Below are 16550 nucleotides of genomic sequence, written 5' to 3'. Positions count from 1 at the left end.
TTAGGATATGCGGAGGAGGAAGGATGTGTTAGAAATGAGGTGATTAAAAACAATATGTGGTGTTGGGCTGTTTTTTTGAGTAAGTAATAAATGGGTAAAAGAGAGGTGTGGTAATGAAAACAGTATAATTAAGAGAGCTCAAAGAGGGTGTGCTGAAAGGGTTTGCACATGTGGAAAGAATGAGTTGAGAGAGTTTGCAACAGAGGATGTATGTATCAGAGGTGGAGGGGAGAAGATGGAAGAGACCGAACAGGATATGGAGGCATGGAGTGCTCACAGCCTGAACATGAAGGGGGGTGAATGACATGTATGAGATGTACAGGTTGTAATGTGCTGCCAATGGACTACCCAGGACATATGAAGAAGCAGTAGGAAATCACATAGAGGTATGTGGGGCAATTGAAGCCTTTCTTAATATCTTCCGAGTGTATATATATATATTTTTATTTTTATTTATTTTGCTTTGTCGCTGTCTCCCGCATTAGCCAGGTAGCGCAAGGAAACAAACAAAAGAATGGCCCAACCCACCAATATACACATGTATATACATACACGTTCACACATGCAAATATACATACCTATACATCTCAATGTACACATATATATACACACACAGACATATACATATATACACATGTACATAATTCATACTGTCTGCCTTTATTTATTCCCATCGCCACCTCGCCACACATGGACTAACAACCCCCTCCCCCCTCATGTGTGTGAGGTAGCGCTAGGAAAGACAACAAAGGCCCCATTTGTTCACACTCAGTCTCTAGCTGTCATGTAATAATGCACCGAAACCACAGCTCCCTTTCAACATCCAGGCCCCACACAACTTTCCATGGTTTACCCCAGACGCTTCACATGCCCTGGTTCAATCCATTGACAGCACGTCGACCCCGGTATACCACATCGTTCCAATTCACTCTATTCCTTGCATGCCTTTCACCCTCCTGCATGTTCAGGCCCCGATCACTCAAAATCTTTTTCACTCCATCTTTCCACCTCCAATTTGGTCTCCCACTTCTCCTCGTTCCCTTCATATCTGACACATATATCCTCTTGGTCAATCTTTCCTCACTCATTCTCTCCATGTGACCAAACCATTTCAAAACACCCTCCTTTGCTCTCTCAACCACACTCTTTTTATTTCCACACATCTCTCTTACCCTTACATTACTCATTCGATCAAACCACCTCACACCACATATTGTCCTCAAACATCTCATTTCCAGTACATCCACCCTCCTCCGCACAACTCTATCCATAGCCCATGCCTCGCAGCCATACAACATTATTGGAACCACTATTCCTTCAAACATACCCATTTTTTCTTTCCGAGATAATGTTCTCGACTTCCACACATTCTTCAAGGCTCCCAGAATTTTCACCGCCTCCCCCACCCAATGATTCACTTCCGCTTCCATGGTTCCATCTGCTGCCAGATCCACTCCCAGATATCTAAAACACTTTACTTCCTCCAGTTTTTCTCCATTCAAACTTACCTCCCAATTGACTTGACCCTCAACACTACTCTACCTAATAACCTTGCTCTTATTTACATTTAATCTTAACTTTCTTCTTTCACACACTTTACCAAACTCAGTCACCAGCTTCTGCAGTTTCTCATCCGAATCAGCCACCAGCGCTGTATCATCAGCGAACAACAACTGACTCACTTCCCAAGCTTTATCATCCACAACAGACTGCATACCTGCCCCTCTTTCCAAAACTCTTGCATTCACCTCCCTAATAACCCCATCCATAAACAAATTAAACAACCATGGAGACATCACACACCCCTGCCGCAAACCTACTTTCACTGAGAACCAATCACTTTCCTCTCTTCCTACACGTACACATAAGTTACATCCTCGATAAAAAATTTTCACTGCTTGTAACAGCTTGCCTCCCACACCATATATTCTTAGTACCTTCCATAGAGCATCTCTATCAACTCTATCATATGCCTTCTCCAGATCCATAAATGCTACATACAAATCCATTTGCTATTCTAAGTATTTCTCACATACATTCTTCAAAGCAAACACCTGATCCACACATCCTCTACCACTTCTGAAACCACACTGCTCTTCCCCAATCTGATGCTCTGTACATGCCTTCACCCTTGCAATCAATATCCTCCCATATAATTTACCAGGAATACTCAACAAACGTATACCTCTGTAATTTGAGCACTCACTCTTATCCCCTTTGCTTTTGTACAATGGCACTATGCAAGCATTCCGCCAATCCTCAGGCACCTCACCATGAATCATGCATACATTAAATAACCTTACCAACCAGTCAACAATACCGTCACCCTCTTTTTTAATAAATTCCACTGCAATACCATCCAAACCTGCTGCCTTGCTGTCTTTCATCTTCCGCAAAGCTTTTACTACCTCTTCTCTGTTTACCAAATCATTTTCCCTAACCCTCTCACTTTGCACACCACCTCGACCAAAACACCCTATATCTGCCACTCTATCATCAAACACATTCAACAAACCTTCAAAATACTCACTATATATCCTTCTCATATCGCCACTACTTGTTATCACCTCCCCATTAGCCCCCTTCACTGAAGTTCCAATTTGCTCCTTTGTCTTACGCACTTTATTTACCTCCTTCTAAAACATCTTTTTATTCTCCCTAAAATTTTATGATACTCTCTCACTCCCAACTCTCATTTGCCTTCTTTTTCACCTCTTGCACCTTTCTCTTGACCTCCTGCCTCTTTCTTTTATACATCTCACACTCATGTGCATTTTTTCCCTGCAAAAATCGTCCAAATGCCTCTCTCTTCTCTTTCACTAATAATCTTACTTCTTACTCCCACCACTCGCTACCCTTTCTAACCTGCCCACCTCCCACGCTTCTCTGGCCGCAAGCATCTTTTGTGCAAGCCATCACTGCTTCCCTAAATACATCCCATTCCTCCCCAACTCCCCTTACCTCCTTTGTTCTCACCTTTTTCCATTCTGTACTCAGTCTCTCCTGGTACTTCCTCACGCAAGTCTCCTTCCCAAGCTCACTTACTCTCACCACTCTCTTCACCCCAACATTTTCTATTCTTTTCTGAAAACCCCAACAAATCTTCACCTTCGCCTCCACAAGATAATGATCAGACATCCCTCCAGTTGCACCTCTCAGCACATTTACATCCAAAAGTCTCTCTTTCGCGCGCCTATCAATTAACACTTAATCCAATAACGCTCTCTGGCCATCTCTCCTACTTACATACGTATACTTATGTATATCTCGCTTTTTAAACCAGGTATTCCCAATCACCAGTCCTTTTTTTAGCACATGAATCTACAAGCTCTTCACCATTTCCATTTGCAACACTGAACACCCCATGTATACCAATTATTCCCTCAACTGCCACATTACTCACCTTTGCATTCAAATCACCCATCACTATACCCGGTCTTGTGCATCAAAACCACTAACACACTCATTCAGCTGCTCCTAAAACACTTGCCTCTCATGATCTTTCTTCTCATGCTCAGGTGTATATGCACCAATAATCACCCATCTCTCTCCATCAACTTTCAGTTTTACCCATATCAATCTAGAGTTTACTTTCTTACACTCTATCAGATACTCCTACAACTCCTGTTTCAGGAGTAGTGCTACTCCTTCCCTTGCTGTTGTCCTATCACTAACCTCTGACTTTACTCCCAAGATATTCCCAAACCACTCTTCCCCTTTACCCTTAAGCTTCGTTTCACTCAGAGCCAAAACATCCAGGTTCCTTTCCTCAAACATGGTACCTATCTCTCTGTTTTTCTCATCTTGGTTTCATCCACACACATTTAGACACCCAAATATATATATTTATTTATTTATTTTGCTTTATCGCTGTCTCCCGCGTTAGCGAGGTAGCGCAAGGAAACAGACAAAAGAATGGCCAAACCTGCCCACATACACATGTATATACATAGACGTCCACACACGCAAATATACATACCTATACATCTCAATGTACACATATATATACACACACAGACACATACATATATACCCATGCACACAATTCACACTGTCTGCCTTTTTCATTCTCATCGCCACCTCGCCACACATGGAATAACATCCCCCTCCCCTCTCATGTGTGCGAGGTAGCGCTAGGAAAAGACAACAAAGGCCCCATTCGTTCACACTCAGTCTCTAGCTGTCATGCAATAATGCCCGAAACCACAGCTCCCTTTCCACATCCAGGCCCCACAGAACATTCCATGGTTTACCCCAGATGCTTCACATGCCCTGATTCAATCCATTGACAGCACATCGACCCCGATATACCACATCGATCCAATTCACTCTATTTCTTGCCCGCTTTTTACCCTCCTGCATGTTCAAGCCCCGATCACTCAAAATCTTTTTCACTCCATCTTTCCACCTCCAATTTGGTCTCCCACTTCTCCTCGTTCCCTCCACCTCCGACACATATATCCTCTTGGTCAATCTTTCCTCACTCATTTTCTCCATGTGCCCAAACCATTTCAAAACACCCTCTTCTGATCTCTCAACCACGCTCTTTTTAATTCCACACATCTCTTTTACCCTTACATTACTTACTCGATCAAACCACCTCACACCACACATTGTCCTCAAACATCTCATTTCCAGCACATCCACCCTCCTGCGCACAACTCTATCCATAGCCCATGCCTCGCAACCATACAACATTGTTGGAACCACTATTCCTTCAAACATAGCCATTTTTGCTTTCGGAGATAATGTTCTCGACTTCCACACATTCTTCAAGGCTCCCAGGATTTTCGTCCCCTCCCCCACCCTATGATTCACTTCCGCTTCCATGGTTCCATCCGGTGCCAGATCCACTCCCAGATATCTAAAACACTTTACTTCCTCCAGTTTTTCTCCATTCAAACTTACCTTCCAATTGACTTGACCCTCAATCCTAATGTACCTAATAACCTTGCTCTTATTCACATTTACTCTTAGCTTTCTTCTTTCACACACTTTACCAAACTCAGTCACCAGCTTCTGCAGTTTCTCATATATATATATATATATATATATATATATATATATATTTTTTTTATTATTTTTTATTTTACTTTGTCGCTGTCTCCCGCGTTTGCGAGGTAACGCAAGGAAACAGACGAAAGAAATGGCCCAACCCCCCCCCCCCATACACATGTATATACATACGTCCACACACGCAAATATACATACCTACACAGCTTTCCATAGTTTACCCCAGACGCTTCACATGCCTTGATTCAATCCACTGACAGCATGTCAACCCCGGTATACCACATCGCTCCAATTCACTCTATTCCTTGCCCTCCTTTCACCCTCCTGCATGTTCAGGCCCCGATCACACAAAATATATATATATATATATATATATATATATTTTTTTTTTTTTCTTTGTCGCTGTCTCCCGCGTTTGCGAGGTAGCGCAAGGAAACAGACGAAAGAAATGGCCCAACCCACCCCAATACACATGTATATACATACGTCCACACACGCAAATATACATACCTACACAGCTTTCCATGGTTTACCCCAGACGCTTCACATGCCCTGATTCAACCCACTGACAGCATGTCGACCCCGGTATACCACATCGATCCAATTCACTCTATTCCTTGCCCTCCTTTCACCCTCCTGCATGTTCAGGCCCCGATCACACAAAATCTTTTTAACTCCATCTTTCCACCTCCAATTTGGTCTCCCACTTCTCCTCGTTCCCTCCACCTCCGACACATATATCCTCTTGGTCAATCTTTCCTCACTCATTCTCTCCATGTGCCCAAACCATTTCAAAACACCCTCTTCTGCTCTCTCAACCACGCTCTTTTTATTTCCACACATCTCTTTTACCCTTATGTTACTTACTCGATCAAACCACCTCACACCACACATTGTCCTCAAACATCTCATTTCCAGCACATCCATCCTCCTGCGCACAACTCTATCCATAGCCCACGCCTCGCAACCATACAACATTGTTGGAACCACTATATATATATATATATATATATATATATATATATATATATATATATATATATATATATATATATATATATATACTCATGATTTCCATCTGGCTTAGACGAAGAGTGGCCCATCCCCTCATTTATACACACACACAGACACATATATATATATATATATATATATATATATATATATATATATATATATATATATCATTATATTATATTTTGCTTTGTCGCTGTCTCCCGCATTTGCGAGGTAGTGCAAGGAAACAGAAGAAAGAAATGGCCCAACCCACTCCCATACACATGTATTTACACACACGTCCCCACACGCAAATATACATACCTATACATCTCAATGTACACATATATATACACACACAGACACATACATATATACCCATGCACACAATTCACACTGTCTGCCTTTATTCATTCCCATCGCCACCTCGCCACACATGGAATACCATCCTCCTCCCCCCTCATGTGTGCGAGGTAGCACTAAGAAAAGATAATAAAGGCCCCATTCGTTCACACTCAGTCTCCAGTTGTCATGCAATAATGCCCGAAACCACAGCTCCCTTTACACATCCAGGCCCCACACAACTTTCCATGGTTTACCCCAGACGCTTCACATGCCCTGATTCAATCCACTGACAGCACGTCAACCCCGGTATACAACATCGATCCAATTCACCCTATTCCTTGCCCGCCTTTCACCCTCCTGCATGTTCAGGCCCCGATCACTCAAAATCTTTTTCACTCCATGTTTCCACCTCCAATTTGGTCTCCCACTTCTCCTCGTTCCCTCCACCTCCGACACATATATCCTCTTGGTCAATCTTTCCTCACTCATTCTCTCCATGTGCCCAGACCATTTCAAAACACCCTCTTCTGCTCTCTCAACCACGCTCTTTTTATTTCCACACATCTCTCTTACCCTTACATTACTTACTCGATCAAACCACCTCACACCACACATTGTCCTCAGACATCTCATTTCCAGCACATCCACCCTCCTGCGCACAACTCTATCCATAGCCCACGCCTCGCAACCATACAACATTGTTGGAACCACTATTCCTTCAAACATACCCATTTTTGCTTTCGGAGATAATGTCCTCGACTTCCACACATTCTTCAAGGCTCCCAGGATTTTCGCCCCCTCCCCCACCCTATTATTCACTTCCACCTCCATGGTTCCATCCGCTGCCAGATCCACTCCCAGATATCTAAAACACTTTACTTCCTCCAGTTTTTCTCCATTCAAACTTACCTCCCAATTTACTTGACCCTCAACCCTACTGTACCTAATAACCTTGCTCTTATTCACATTTACTCTTAGCTTTCTTCTTTCACACACTTTACCAAACTCAGTCACCAGCTTCTGCAGTTTCTCATATATATATATATATATATATATATATATATATATATATATATATATATATATATATATATATATATATATATATATATACTTATGATTTCCATCTGGCTTAGACGAAGAGTGGACCATCCACTCATTTACACACACACACACACACACACACATGCACACACACACACACACACACATATATATATATATATATATATATATATATATATATATATATATATATATATATATATATATATACATATATATATATATATCATTATATTATATTTTGCTTTGTCACTGTCTCCCGCATTTGCGAGGTAGCGCAAGGAAACAGAAGAAAGAAATGGCCCAACCCACCCCCATACACATGTATATACACACACGTCCACACACGCAAATATACATACCTATACATCTCAATGTACACATATATATACACACACAGACACATACATATATACCCATGCACACAATTCACACTGTCTGCCTTTATTCAATCCCATCGCCACCTCGCCACACATGGAATACATATATATACACACACAGACACATACATATATACCCATGCACACAATTCACACTGTCTGCCTTTATTCATTCCCATCGCCACCTCGCCACACATGGAATACCATCCCCCTCCCCCCTCATGTTCGCGAGGTAGCGCTAGGAAAAGATAACAAAGGCCCCATTCGTTCACACTCAGTCTCCAGCTGTCATGCAATAATGCCCGAAACCACAGCTCCCTTTCCACATCCAGGCCCCACACAACTTTCCATGGTTTACCCCAGACGCTTCACATGCCCTGATTCAATCCACTGACAGCACGTCAACCCCGGTATACCAAATCGATCCAATTTACTCTATTCCTTGCCCGCCTTTCACCCTCCTGCATGTTCAGGCCCCGATCACTCAAAATCTTTTTCTCTCCATCTTTCCACCTCCAATTTGGTCTCCCACTTCTCCTCATTCCCTCCACCTCCGACACATACATCCTCTTGGTCAATCTTTCCTCACTCATTCTCTCCATGTGCCCAAACCATTTCAAAACACCCTCTTTTGCTCTCTCAACCACGCTCTTTTTATTTCCACACATCTCTCTTACCCTTACATTACTTACTCAATCAAAGCACCTCAAAGCACACATTGTCCTCAAACATCTCATTTCCAGCACATCCACCCTCCTGCGCACAACTCTATCCATAGCCCACGCCTCGCAACCATACAACATTGTTGGAACCACTATTCCTTCAAACATACCCATTTTTGCTTTCCGAGATAATGTTCTCGACTTCCACACATTCTTCAAAGCTCCCAGGATTTTCGCCCCTTCCCCCACCCTATGATTCACTTCCGCTTCCATGGTTCCATCCGCTGCCAGATCCACTCCCAGATATCTAAAACACTTTACTTCCTCCAGTTTTTCTCCATTCAAACTTACCTCCCAACTGACTTGACACTGAACCCTACTGTACCTAATAACCTTGCTCTTATTCACATTTACTCTTAAATTTCTTCTTTCACACACTTTTCCAAACTCAGTCACCAGCTTCTGCAGTTTCTCACATGAATCAGCCACCAGCGCTGTATCATCGGCGAACAACAACTGACTCACTTTCCAAGCTCTTTCATCCATAACAGACTGCATACTTGACCCTCTTTCCAAAACTCTTGCATTCACCTCCCTAACAACCCCATCCATAAACAAATTAAACAACCATAGAGACATCCCATACCCCTGCCGCAAACCAACATTCACTGAGAACCAATCACTTTCCTCTCTTCCTACACGTACACATGCCTTACATGCACGATAATACTTTTCACTGCTTCTAACAACTTGCCTCTCACACCATATATTCTTAATACCTTCTACAGAGCATCTCTATCAATTCTATCATATGCCTTCTCCAGATCCATAAATGCTACATACGAATCTATTTGCTTTTCTAAGTATTTCTCACATACATTTTTCAAAGCAAACACCTGATCCACACGTCCTCTACCACTTCTGAAACCACACTGCTCCTCCCCAATCTGATGCTCTGTACATGCCTTCACCCTCTCAATCAATACCCTCCCATATCATTTCCCGGGAATACTCAACAAACGTATACCTCTGTAATTTGAACACCCACTTTTATCCCCTATATCTTTGTACAATGGCACTATGCAAGCATTCCGCCAATCCTCAGGCACTTCACCATGAGTCATACATACATTAAATAACCTCACCAACCAGTCAACAATAAAGTCACCCCCTTTTTTGATAAATTCCACTGCAATACCATCCAAACCTGCTGCCTTGCCGGCTTTCATCTTCCGCAAAGCTTTTACTACCTCTTCTCTGTTTACCAAATCATTCTCCCTAACTCTCTCACTTTGCACACCACCTCAACCAAAACACCCTATATCTGCCACTCTATTATCAAACACATTCAACAAACCTTCAAAATACTCACTCCATCTCCTTCTCACATCACCACTACTTGTTATCACCTCCCCATTAGCCCTCTTCACTGAAGTTCCCATTTGTTCCCTTGTCTTACGCACTTTATTTACCTCCTTCCAAAACATCTTTTTATTTTCCCTAAAATTTAATGATACTTTCTCACCCCAACTCTCATTTGCCCTCTTTTTCACCTCTTGCACCTTTCTTTTGACCTCCTGCCTCTTTCTTTTGTACATCTTCCAGTCATTTGCATCATTTCCCCGCAAAAATCGTCCAAATGCCTCTCTTCTCTTTCACCAATAATCTTACTTCTTCCTCCCACAACTCACTACCTTTTCTAATCTGCCCACCTCCCACGCTTCTCATGCCACAAGCATCTTTTGCACAAGCCATCAATGCTTCCCTAAATGCATCCCAATCCTCCCAAGGTAGCATTTAGAACAGAGGACTGAACCTTTGAGGGAATATCCTCAATGAACAGAGAATGGGACGAAGTGAGAATTTGCTAAATATGAAATGACTGTCAGAACAGTAATCACCATACCATAAACACCCATATTAAATTTAAAATGAAATTCAAGGTTCTTTGAGCTATTTATAATAGCTAAAAGCACCCTTGTATTGTAATTTGTATGCATTTGCTAATGTCAGTTGGCTTAGGATGCCAAAATATTATAAAGGGTATATTTCATAATTCTATTGTATTTTTGATGATAACACTAAAGTTCACCATAAAGCTATTGTGCCTTTCGTAGTTACAATATATAGTACACAAAACTTTATCTATATTTTTGAAAATATTGTATTAATATGTTTAACAGAAAATCTGAATTAGAACATAATGGAAAATCTAAATTAGAACATAATGTTAAGTAATTCTATATGCAAAAGAAGAATATTCATGATGAATGTAGATTTACATTTACAGGATTATCAGAAGCTTTGAAAATGACAAATTAATTCATCATTTGCTAAGATTTTCTCAAAATCTTTATACACAGTATTCAGAGATGAACAGTGTTAGTTGTCATAAGAATGGGTGTTCAATGTACCTTGATAAGATTTTGTATTTAAGAAGCCTCAAGATTTTTACTTTTATCTGAATGTTTTTGTTTCCATACTGCAGAACCAAGTGTACAGTTTAGCTTTAGATATTGATGTGATGCAAATATGACAAATAATGGTCATATTCAGAGTTCCAATATGCATCAACCATCATACTGTGGTTAATGAGGGGAAATATTACTGAGATCAAAAACTGATAATACACTGAGAAAAAATTCCTCCATTTTCACTTTTTAGAACAGGCAAACTGTTTCCAGTATTTACATAATTCATCTTTGTATATTAAATGCTCAAGTAGGCAGCAAATAAAGTACATATCACTGCCATCATGGATCAAGTGATGAAACATTATATTCATTATGTTGTCAATGGAATTAGTATTACATAAGTTATTCTTACATTATTCACTCTCCGTTTCAAAATTATGAGATAAAGAAAAATTGTATAAAAGTGCTTGAAAGTAAAATGCATGCTATATATCAACTCATCTACCTGCTTGACATGAAAGATTTTTGAAAATTTCAGGCATATTTTAGGAGCTAAGTTATCACATAAGCTTTCGACATTATCAAAGATTTGGATAGGACATGATGCTGAAGTACTTTCCCAAGTAAGTAAAAGTCTGGAGAAGTCAATTTGGGTTTACATAATACAAACTGGCAATTCTATTTCAATCTGGCAGAGCAGTATATTTACAGTTCTTTTCTTAGTTTACTGCATTCACATAAGGAAGGGCAAGTCTTGGATCTTGCTTGGTACACTGTATACATTGTAAACCTCTTATATAGTTGATTATATCTAGAGCAAGCATGCAGTCAGTCGTAACAAATCACAAGGGCCATTTTGGGTGCACAGTCCACCAAAAACTAAAACTTGGCCATAACACTGTACAACAATAGAAAATAAATCTTTGAAACTGATATTTGTGTTACTTCTTGAATGAAATGTGTTACTGCTGTTTTATAAAAGGATCACAATGATGAATTGTTGCATACAGAAACTTTTGAATGAATAATGATTGCATACTGATCGGTAATAAGGTCTGTAATATGATTCATTGAATAAACTGATAAATCTCATGGTTGCACTAATGGCAATAAACAATTTGTTTATGGAAATGCATGAGCCCTAGAAGTTTCAGGTGCTGCACAATGACTCATCATATCATGATACCACTGTGTGCAATCATCTTACTGCAGGAGCAGCATTTCAAAATTTATTGTGACTTGCTCTGAAAGGTTCACCATTAATATCAAACTATACAGACTGTTTAGATTTTGCTAAACAATATGTTGAAAACTAAGGTATAGAAAAATACATGTATCATCAATTCAAGACATCGTTTTGACAGGGAAACAAATGCTCAAGATGAATAAAGCACTCTAGTTACTGTTCTGCTATTTGAGGTTAATTGTATACTGATTAAAACATTCTACACATTTCTTATTTATGTAAGCACTACTAATCTGTTGGTAATTCAGCCTTGTAAACAGTACCAGATGGTAAACCAATGTATGGTGATTATGCTGACTGATCTCTTTAGAAGTTTATCGAAATCACCTGTGTACTATGGATTGAGTTTCACTATAAAACTGTGGATAATAATTTCTAACATCATCATCTAACCCAAAAGTTCAATGAGCAATTCTGAAAATATGAGAGCCCATGGGAACTTGAGGACAACATCTTTGAAATCTGAAAGGTTTGCTGGCAAAATGGATATGCTAGAAGTACTAAACACTAAAACTATGGAAATTATCCATGTGAAATCCTCCACTCTGCCTACAAGCTTCAAGTCTGTGATTTGATAAGAGTCTCCATTTATCCCTGTCCTTACATGCCTCCCTCATATACACCATTTCCCTCCCTCAATTATTCTTCCACTCTATATGCCCTTGTAAAAGGTGGTTCCTTTAATACCAACCCCTTTGATTGGACTATCATACACTCTTTTTGTAAACTCCATGTCTACCATTCTTTCCACATGCCCAAACCACCTCAAAGTATTATGTTTTGCCCACTGTACAAATAATTCCCAATGCATTCCCTGCCATACCACATCTCTCATACACCCCTTCATTTCTTTCTTCTTTTTATATAGTCACACCACAAGCTCTTCTCAAAATAGCTCATTTTCACAGCCTGGATTTTTGACCTCTGTGACTCATCCCATGACCATGCTTTGACTGCATAGGTCAGAGTTGGTAAAACTATGCATGCTGTCCCTTAATCCTCTCTTCACTTCCATACCTACACCTCTACCCTTCATTTTTCTATGACCTCCTACCAAGTACTGCTTTCTCCCTTACCTCTCCTTACATATCACCAAACTTACCCAGGATAGCTCCAAAATGTTCATATATGTGTTAGTATTTGAAACCAGTTTCAGAATATGCATGATGAGTTTCACCCATGCAAGATGGACAACGTGACAGGTGGAGCACCCTGTTCTAGCCTGGCCCTTGACTAGGGACCTGTCTTGATTCAAGGCCCCTTACTTATCTTCTCCCTTAAGCCTCCCTTCACCCTCAGTGCCCTGTAAATTCTTCCCATCAAAATATTCCCATCATTTGTCCTTATATTCATTCTAATCATATTTTCCTAATTTCTGCCTTGCTTACAAAAATAATCAAAATCGCAGAGTTCGACATTTTTTTAAGAATCATCATCACAGCAAATGAAATAGTTAATACAATATGGTGAAGGCACATTCGAGAAAGAAAAAAGAGTCCCTGAATGATTCATGCTATCAAAGTACTGTAAATAGCAAAATATCTGAAATAGCAATTTTTTTTTTAGAATGTAAATATTGCCATTTTCTAAGGTGTTCATAAGGTATGATTTATGATGGTAAAACTCAGATGTATTTAACTCTGATGTGAAAAGAAAATGTATGATATACATGATTATGGAAAAAGAAGCAATACAGATGTTATATTTCTTAATAGTGACTGACATGGCACTGGCAGATAACATACTCAAATCAAGGCCTTCTCAGGTGAGAGATAAAGCTATAGGGAAAAAGTAGAAATTAATTTGGGTTCCACAAGTGTTTGCAGACATTATTATCATTGCTACACTGCTTCCTAAATAATGTTATCATTAACATAACAATTCAATGTTCATCTTACTAGCTTTACACTTATGCTTTGAATTATGTCATAAGAACTGCCAATGAATCAAACAATCACACAAACATACGAGATCAAGTGAGAACTCAGCCTGTGATCCAAAGAGAGGACTGTTTGAGGTGTCAGGGTCATGGGGTAAATGAGGTATTGAGATAATAAGGGCAGGGGTCTTCAGGTGTCATGTAAATGTTTTATATGCATAGGATGCCAACAAAGCCTCCTCTTCATTAATACAAAAAGTTCAATATCAATCTAATAAACAAGAATAAGAAAGTTGTATGAAAAGAACCTCTAAATGTAGCAAAATTTGGGGGATAATGCATTTTCTTACCATGGTTAGTGAATTGGCTCAACTCCTTTTTCTTCCATGTCAAAGACCAGAAACATGATGCCTGCATATTTAGTATTGATTGGTTCTTGTATATAATGAACAGAATTCTTTCAGTAATGTTACAAGGATATCATCATAAAAAAAGAAAGAAAATGACTGGTCACTGCTATAATTGTGGTGATAATGCAGGGGTTAAAGTTTTCTTACATCATCATGATTATGGCACTTACTTCATATTGAAATTTGTTTTTTTTTGTAATGATAATATCCTTGAAATAGTACAGATTCTGTTCATCACATGTAAAGCATCAGTAACAGACAAAGATGAGGTAAAGATGAGATAGGGTGAGTATGTTGATGGACTGTTGAATGTATCATGATAAGGTAGTAGATGTGGGGTTCTTGGGATGAGGAGGTATCTGGTGCAAGATAGTTCAGGTGAATGGTTTGGTGAAAAGAGAGGAGATGGTAAAAGTCTTGCATGGCATAGCAGCTGGAATGGATGGGACTGCAACTGAATTTTTCAAGGAAGGGGATGACAATTGTAATCAGGTGAGGTGTCTGAGAACTGACAAAATGTCTGTGTAGTGCTATCATGTAAAGGCAAAAGGACAAAAATGAAAGCTCAAAGTACAGAAGTATAAATCCGTTGTACGGGAGTAAGTTGTATTGGAGAAAGGTCATTGAGAGGGTGTTGACATGGACAGAGTATCAGATTGGGATGAGCAATGAGGTGTTAGGAGTGGTAAAGGATATGTGTACTAGGTGTTTGTTTTGAAGAATTTGTGTAATAAATACTTTGAAAGAGGAATTTATATTTGGTTTTGATGGATCTCAAGAAAGCATATGGAAAAATTGGCAAAGATGCCTGTGGAAGGTGCTACAAATATAAGATGTGAAGGAAAACTACTATATGCAGCAAGGAATGCTTTTCAGGAGTGCAAGGATGTAGGCAAATAGGAAGGGAAGAGGTTGGATGGTTCCCAATTAGGAAGAGAGGAGGGTGAATGGTTTCAAGTGGAGATGGGTCTGAGTCAAGGGTGTGTGATGTCATCATGGCTATTTAGTCTGTTCATGACACAGCTCCAATGGCAGACTCAAGTGAAAAAATGTGATGTCATATGGCTGTTTAGTCTGTTCATGACACAGCTCTGATGGCAGACTCAAGTGAAAAAATGCAGAAGCTGGTAAATGAGTTTGGAAGAGAATGTGAAATGAAGAATTTGAGAGTTGATGTAAGTAAACATTTAACAAGGGACAAGACATAGTGGCCAGAGTGTGAGTTCAGATGTAGTAGAGGATTTTAAATAAAGTGGAAAATTTCAAAATGAATGAGAGTAGGCATGGCAGTAGATGCAACTTTAGGTGCTAAATGAGCTATAGGGCAAGGGCCAAAGTTCCTGGGTGCATTGAGGAGTGAGCGGAGAGGTCACTTTCTGTGAGGACAAAGATGAGTATGTTTGATGGTATAGTAGTCCTGACAGTACTGTACAGGTGTGGATCCTGGGCTCTATATGCAAAAGAATGAAAGAATGTTAGAAAGTAAATACTTGAGGAAAATAAGCGGTGTGAGGGAGGTTGAAGGAGCAATGGGTTGGTGGACACCAAGAAGGGGATGGAAGGAGGAAGTGAATGAGGCTTTCAATTACTGAGACTTGAACATACATGAGGGTGAGAGGGAGTTTGCATGGGATAGAGCAAATAGGGGAGATGCTATATACATATTTGACACGCTGCTACCAGGCTAAACCAAGACATATGAAGTGGTCATGGAAAACCATGGAAAAGTCATAAATCTTTGGGGCTTGGGTATGGAAAAGAAGCTCTGGTTTAGGTGTATTTACAGAAGGGATGTGAGCAAATGAGACCATTTTTCATCTGTTCCTAGAACTGCATCACTAACATGGGAAATGGCACACAGATATTAACAAAAACTAATACTCTGTATATAGGAACCACATCTGCCAGTCTCTAGCATAGAAGAAAAATATAGATTAAGGCAAGTTGCTGGCCATGATAGATGAATGCCATTTTCCAAATTTTGGTCAGTTAGTAGCTACAGTTTCATGAATTCTCTCTTTTTACATGCTTATTGATTTTGTGCTACACTGTTTATTACCAATGAGTCACTTCTGAATTATATTGCTGCATCACTCCTATGAAGAAACCAAAGAGAATGTTGACTTTCAAGACAGATTTA

The sequence above is a fragment of the Panulirus ornatus genome, chromosome 35 (assembly GCF_036320965.1).
Source record: "Panulirus ornatus isolate Po-2019 chromosome 35, ASM3632096v1, whole genome shotgun sequence".
In the NCBI taxonomy this organism is placed as follows: Eukaryota; Metazoa; Arthropoda; class Malacostraca; order Decapoda; family Palinuridae; genus Panulirus; species Panulirus ornatus.
The sequence above is the reverse complement of the archived record's forward strand: the minus strand, read 5'-3'. Positions refer to the sequence as shown.